Raw genomic sequence first — 7,727 nt, 5'->3', positions numbered from 1 at the left:
ACACGGTGAAACCCCGTCTCTACTAAAAGTACAAAAAAAGTTAGCTGGGTGTGGTGGTGTGCACCTGTAGTCCCAGCTACTCGGGAGGCTGAGGCAGGAGGATCACTTGAACCTGTGAAGTGGAGGTTGCAGTGAGTGAGCCGAGACTGCAACACTGTGAGACAGAGCAAGACTCCATCTCAAAAAAAAAAAAAAAAAAAAAGGAATGAAATGTTACTATCTCTAGTACTCAGTAAATCTCGATAATGTTAGTAAATGTTAGCTATTATTATTTTCTTTTCCAGAACTTTTTCTTTGCATATTTGATTTCATTTAAAGAAATTATGAGGGCCAGAGTTTTCGATTGTTACAAAAAGTTGAAGCCATGATGAAGCAGACATTTCTGGGGGGAAAAAAAGGGAAGTGAGAAACATAGGGAATAAAATACATTATATGTGAAATACACATGAATGCCCTTTTGAAATTACTTTGATATTTGGAAACACTAAAAGGTATATAACTTACTCATAGAAGATGTTATATAATGAATGTAAAAACCTGTCTTACCTAAGCATTAACTCTAAATCAATCAGTTGAGTTTACTGTTGACTTACTGTTATACATTTTGAATTCTTGTAAATGGAGCTACAGCTAAGATGTTGAGGGAATCTAAGTTGTCAGTTTTTGCCTATTTATCAGAATCAGGCAAAATCTAAAAGCTGGGGGGAAGAAGTCAGTCTTACGGTAAAACAAAGAAAGTCATTATGCTCTTTGTACTCAGTGCCCTCCACTCTGTCAAAAAGATACAGAAAGCCCCAGTTTCCAGAAAAGAAGATGAGAATAAAATGAACCCAGATTCACAGAAAACATCTTTCTTTCCACTTGTCTAATCAGTCTTGTTTTGTGTGCTGCCACTGGCATAGATGCCTGCCTTTCTGTTTCATTCTGATCACTTGCAAGAATTTTGGAAGAATGTCGTTTTATCCAAATTAAAATTAATCGCCGTTATTCCCATGCCATGTAATTTATTTGGTCACTCAATAAATATTTATGAAGTACCTCCAGGGTGCCAGGCGCTGTGGTCAGGGACATAAAGACACGTGGTCCCTGCCCTGGTGGAGTTCACTGGGTGGAGAGAGCTTTGTAGAGAGGCAAGTGAACTGAGCCATGCCCGACCTTTAGAGAGGAGGGTGCTCAGGGGTAGTGCCCTTTCAAAGGGAGAAGAAACTAATTACTGGGAGGGTCAGGAACTTTCAGCGCACATTTGAGCTAACATACATCTTCCAAAGAGACCTTTATTTTTCATATTCTGTAGGACCTAGGAGACTTGCAAGTGGTCAGGAGCCACTGCTTGCAAAAGTCTCACCCGAACATGGTAGGAATAACTTTACAATCTCAAAATTAGCTGATACCATCTGTATTATTCATTAAGAAACACCTGACATAAATGTTCAGCCTCGCCCACCCATTTCCTCTCTCAGTATATGTTGCATGCCTACTATTTGCCCGACCAAATGGAATTATGCCATTAGAATAACTAAGAATTATCCTGATTACCTTCAGTGAGTTCCCTATATTAGACCTACAAGTCATTCTTATTAAGGACAATGGTTCTTACATCCAGAACTCCTTAGGGAACTTCATGTTTAACCTTAAAGAGGTTCTTTGCTTGTAATTAACTCCCACAGCATCTTAATCGGGATCACTACCAAGATTCAATACAGAGTTTCAGTGTCATTTTTCTTCCAGACGTTCTTTTATTTTTATCTCTTTTGTTGTTGTTGTTGTTTTGTTTTTGTTTTTGAGACAGAGTCTCACTGTGTCACCCAGGCTGGAGTGCAGTGGCACGATCTCAGATCAATGCAACCTCCACCTCCTAGGTTTGAGTGATTCTCATACCTCAGCCTCCCAAGTAGCTGGGAGTACAGGTGTGCACTACCACACCCAGCTAATTTTCTGTATTTTTAGTAGAGATGGGGTTTTCTCACTTTGGCCAGGCTGATGTCGAACTCCTGACCTTAGGTGATCTGCCTGACTCAGCCTGCCAGAGTGCTGGGATTACAGGCGTGAGCCACCATACGTGGCCTTGTTTTTGTTTTCGAGACAGGGTCTCACTGTGTCACCCAGGCTAGAGTGCAGTGGCACAATCACAGCTTACTGCAGCCTCAACCACCTGGGCTCAAGTGATCACCCTCCAGTCTCCGCCTCCTGAGTAGCTGGGACCACGGGTGTGAGCCACCACACTCAGCTATTTTTTTTAACTTTTAGTGGAGACAGGGTCTCGGTATATTGCCCAGGATGGTCTTGAACTCCTGAGCTCAAGTAGTCCTGCCACCTCGGCCTTCCAAAGTGCTGGGATTACAGGTATGAGCCATGGCACCTGGCCTCTTTTTATCTCTTCTTGAAGATGTTATCTACCCAGTGACTTTTATGGGAATGACAAAAGGTCACAGCTTCGGGATTAGTTAGGACAAGGAAGGATGTGAGGGGACATGAGTTGGTGTGGAAATGCCAAGTATGGGTGGAAGGGGGATGAGCAGATAGGCGGGGTCAAAGCTGCAGGCCCTCTGAGTGGACTCCCTGGGTTCCAGGAGCAGGGAGCCAGTGCAGAGAGGGTGGGAAAAGAAGTCAGACTCCTTTACTGCCAGATTCACTTCTTTCTCCATGTGAACACTCCACGGACTTCCAGAAGCATTGATCCTCTGCACTAGTGTCCCCAGATTTAGGGACAAATAGATTTCTTGAGTTCCCAGAGGAAACAGATTCTGAGATGAGACTGGATGCAGAGCATGGCCCCAGGATCTGTCACTGATGGGGAGTGAAGGGAACAGGTGGGGCAGAGGGAGGAGCCTCAGTCGATCCCAGGATCCCACAGGGAGCTCTGGAGCTGGGATGGCCCTTCACAGCTGCCCTGAATTGGAGCTAGGGGACCACACCTGGGCATTGACCAGTCCTTAACATGGGCTGTCCTGCAGGAAAGGGGTGACCTTGAGCAAGGAGGGCAATTCCTGGAAAGGGACTCAACTAAGAGCAGCCATCAGCCACCCATGTCTCCAGCAACAGAGGAATGAGCACCCACAGAACCCAGTACTGAGGATGGGTCATTTACATAACAAAGGATCAGTGGTTGCCTGTTCGCATTTTGTTTCACATTATTTTAATTTTTTAATGGAATGCTTCATGAATTTGCATGTCATTCTTGCACAGTGGCCATGCTAATCTTCTCTGTATCATTCCAATTTTTTGGTATATGTGCTGTCAAAGCAAGCACTTGTTTCACATTAGATGATAAAGGCATTGAGGGAAAGACTTGCTCTTCCAACTCTACGTATCCCCCACAATGCACTTGCTCATGATAAAATCAGGGCCTCCCCAGACAGGATTACCAGTTGCACCTGTAATGCCCATATCTAACGTCCTACCTGGCACAGGGATGCCGGCATAATAAATGGGGCTGCAGAGGAGCATCATCCTGGCTTGGGATTCCTCGTTTTTCTAGATTGCTGAAAATCAGGATCTGAGGGCCACGGAGCACTCAGAATCACCACCAACTGTTGACCCAGAACCTTTAGAACAGTGGGTCTCAGAGAGTGTCTCCCTAGCTCGAGACGTTAGGCTTCAGCAAGCGGCACAAGTGCAGGCGAAGGCAGCCTGGAGCCATGGCTCTGCACGGGCCCTCGCCTGGCCAAGGCATGGGACAGGACAAGAGTAGGAAGGAAGGAGTATCAGAGGTCAGTGTATCCATCCAAGGGCTCGACCTGGCCAGGGGACAAGGCAGAGGAGCCAGGCAGGCCCTGCTGCTCAGCACAGCCGCGATGCCACCTGAGATGAGGTGTGACAAAGGTGCCCGTCAGTGTCCCTCCTCCTGTTCTATACTAAGGGTCTCTGTGCCAGTTGTCAGTTCCTTATTGCAGTTGAAGGGAGGTGCGCTCCCTTTCATTCTGAGTGCTACTTTGTTGGCTGAGAAAAAACAAGCTGCAGCCCAAGCCGCCCCCCTATGTGAGAAAGAGAAGTGAAACAGGCTGTGGGCTGGGCAGCAGGAGGCTGACTGCGAGAGACCTGCAGATGTCAAGCCTTTGCTGGCTTGCTCTGGCAGCACAACAGCATACGAAGAAAACCAAAGTGGCTCTCTCATTAGCCAGTTCCTGGAAGAGGAATGGTTCCATTTCTACCACCACTCAAGCAGCAGGGATTTATTGAAACCGATCCACACTCAGGTCCCAGAGGATACAGTCCCTGCCTGAAAGGCACTAGAGCCCAGTTAGGGAGAGTAGAGTATCTCACCTGAAAAAACCAGCAAATGGACATGACTTGCATAATCAGGGACTAAATTATGTGAGCCAGTCTCAAGGCGCAGTCCGTCAGGGAAGAACTCACCATGGAGACTACCGAAGATCACAAAGAGGAGGCCAGAAGTGAGGAAAGGCTCCAGAGGCCAGGAGAGGGCATGGGGTAGGGGGTCATGAAACTGCAGGAACAGAAGCCTGGAAGCAGTGACGACAGTGAAGAAATGGGCCTTGCTAAAGCCCTGCACCCGAGCCAGGCGCATGGGTCGAGGCTGCCTCGAGAAGTCCCCTCGGCACGGTTGCCACATAAAAGAAAAGCTGCTCAGTTAAATTTGAATTTCAGCTAATCTGTAAATAATATTTACCATAGGTATGCCCCAAACAATGCAAGACTTTTTTCTAAAATATCTGGTTGAGCATGGTGGCTCATGCGTGAAATTCCAACACTTTGGGAACACTGAGGCAGGGGGATCAGTTGAGTCCAGGGGTTTGAGACCAGCCTAGGTAACATGGTGAGACCCTAATTCTACAAAAAAATACAAAAATTAGGTGGGCATGCTGGCACACGCTGGTAGTCCCAGCTACTCAGGACACTGAGGTGTGAGAATCGCTTGAGCCCAGGAGATCGAGGCTGCAGTGAGCCGTGATTGCACCGTCACACTCCACCCTGGGCAATAGAGTAAGACTCTTGTCTAAAAAAGAAATAAAATAGGCTAGGCACAGTGGCTCACACCTGTAATCCCAGCACTTTGGGAGGCCGAGGTGGGCAGATCACCTGAGGCCAGGAATACAAGACCAGCCTGGCCAACACGGCAAAACCCTGTTTCTACTAAAAATATAAAAATTAGGGCCGGGCGCGGTGGCTCAAGCCTGTAATCCCAGCACTTTGGGAGGCCGAGACGGGCGGATCACGAGGTCAGGAGATCGAGACCATCCTGGCTAACATGGTGAAACCCCGTCTCTACTAAAAATACAAAAAAAAACTAGCCGGTCGAGGTGGTGGGCGCCTGTAGTCCCAGCTACTCGGGAGGCTGAGGCAGGAGAATGGCGGGAACCCGGGAGGCGGAGCTTGCAGTGAGCTGAGAACCGGCCACTGCACTCCAGCCTGGGCGACAGAGGGAGACTCCGTCTCAAAAAAAAAAAAAAAAAAAAAAAAAAAAAAATATAAAAATTAGCTAGACATGGTAGCACATGTCTGTCATCCCAGCTACTAGAGAGGCTGAGGCAGGAGAATTGCTTGAACCCAGCGAGCAGAGGTTGCAGTGAGCCAAAATCGCACCACCGCACTCCAGCCTGGGCGACAGAGCAAGACTCCATCTCAAAAATAAATAAATAAACAAATAAATTCAAATATTATCCACTGTTTAACTGAAATTCAAATTTACCTGGGCATCCTATATTTGATTTGCTAAATCGAGCAACCCTCCTCCTGGAGTTATATTTTACAGTCGCTCACTTGATACTCAGTACTTCCCTATGAGGCAGCTCTCTTACCACCATCATCCCCATTTCACAGATGAGAAAACCGAATCACAGAGTTGTCCACAGTCATGCAAGTAGCGCATCTGTTTCCACAGTCTGCACTCCTAAACCTCTAAGCGACTACTAGAGTTTGGGATCCATCAGTCCTTGATCCAGAGTGTGGCTCTGCCACTTCTTAGGTGTATGACCTTTGGCAAGTCACTTAACCTCACTGAGCCTCAGTTTCCCCTTCTGGGAATAATAAGAATTCCTGACTTACAGAGTTTTGTGAGTGAGGTAACTGAACAAATGGGAAGTGATTCCTACATGGTACTTTGATGATGATGATGGTGATGATGATGGTGATGGTGATGGTGATGATGATGGGAAGCCTTGGAGCATGTAGTCATTGATGAGACTAGAGAAAATGACATGCCTGTGCAGTCTCCGTGGCCATTCCCTTGCCTTCACATGCCTGCCTCCACCCTAGTCCTCTCCCTGCTCCCTAAACATAGACACAGGGCTGGCCCCAGGCACTGTGTGTAACAGGCTTCCTGCCTAAAGCCACCAGGAGCCTCAGAGCCCAGAGCTCCTGTTGCTGGTGGCTAGAGTTTACTGCCTGGACTTCTAGCCCAGGTTCCCGACTATGAGCAGACCAGGACTTTCTACTTGTCCGACAGCCCCTCCAATCACTGCCCAGGTGTGCCTACATCCTAGTTCTTGCTGCCACCAGGAAAAAATCCAATCCATGGAGCACTGTGCACCCATCTACAACTACGGATGACAAACAGTTTCCCCTCCCTGTTATATAACTCAGCCTGCCATGTGCCTGCTCTGAACTACTTCAATCTAAGTATCTGATGAGTAAGATCAAGACAGAAAATATCTGTTGATTAGGTTTTGTTTCTGTCACTTCTTGCCTTCTCAGGACAAGTCAGGTCTAGAGGTTAATTTCCGGTCCCTCGGGCTTCCCACCCTGAAGCCTCCTCCCTGCTCCAAGTCAGTTTAGCAATGGGACACACCCAACAAACTGCCCCGCCTTCTCACACCTAGGCTAGGGTGTCCAAGGTGCTGGGGAATCTAGCCCTTAGCAAACATTACCTTCTCCCTAGTACCAGGATTATTTCAATGTTTTTTCCTTATGTTTTGTTTTATTCTACCAACAATGTTCCACTCAGGTATTAATCTTAGCAAGTAAACTAAAAAGGCCGGGCACAATCTGTAATCTCAGGCTTACACCTGTAATCCCAGCACTTTGGAAGGCCAAGGCAGGTGGATCTCTTGAGCCCAGGAGTTTGAGACCAGCCTGGGCAACATGGCAAAACCCCATCTCTGCAAAAAATTAGCTGGACATGGCAGCATGTGCTTGTGGTTCAGCTACTGGGAGGCTGAGGGAGGAAAATTACCTGAGTCCAGGAGGTCAAGGCTGCAGTAAGCCATGATTGTACCACTGCACTCCAGCCTGGGTGACAGAGTGAGACACTGTCTTAAAAATAAATAGGCCGTGTGCAGTGGCTTGCGCCTGTAATCCCAACACTTTGGGAGGCCAAGGCGGGTGGATCACGAGGTCAGGAGTTCAAGACCAGCCTAGCCAACATGGTGAAACCCCATCTCTACTAAAAATACAAAAATTAGCTGGGCATGTTGGTGGGTGCCTGTAATCCCAGCTACTTGAGAGGCTGAGGCAGGAGAATAGTTTGAATCTGGGAGGCGGAGGTTGCAGTGAGCCGAGATTGTGCCACTGCACTCTAGCCTGGGCAACACAGCAAGACTCCGTCTCAGAAATAAATAAATAAACTTTAAAAATGTATGGTCAGTTTTCTTGTTGGAACTATGTCTACCACCTCGGGTGGAAAGAGCTCATTCTTCCATGATCAAGCCCAGACCTTCAAGTAACCTCCTGAGATTCCTGACTCAGTTTGATCTGACTCTTCTTTTCTTCCAGGCAGTGCTTTAGGCAGCATGAAGACTGCAGAGAAAGAGAGACCAGATTTCTGTTCT

At 47.3% G+C, this 7,727-nt stretch overlaps 1 non-coding gene across 1 annotated transcript; it reads right to left on the bottom strand.

Annotated features, from left to right (window-relative positions):
• Positions 1-3,141: 3,141 nt before the first annotated feature.
• On the bottom strand, positions 3,142-3,250 carry LOC115898409. Its single transcript, XR_004058147.1, has one exon. It is a non-coding gene; the product is annotated as a U6 spliceosomal RNA (small nuclear RNA).
• Between the last annotated feature and the right edge of the window lie 4,477 nt (positions 3,251-7,727).

This window comes from Rhinopithecus roxellana, chromosome 6 (assembly GCF_007565055.1).
Source record: "Rhinopithecus roxellana isolate Shanxi Qingling chromosome 6, ASM756505v1, whole genome shotgun sequence".
NCBI classification, from domain to species: Eukaryota; Metazoa; Chordata; class Mammalia; order Primates; family Cercopithecidae; genus Rhinopithecus; species Rhinopithecus roxellana.
Note: the sequence above shows the minus strand (reverse complement) of the source record. Positions and strands in the feature narration are given on the sequence as shown.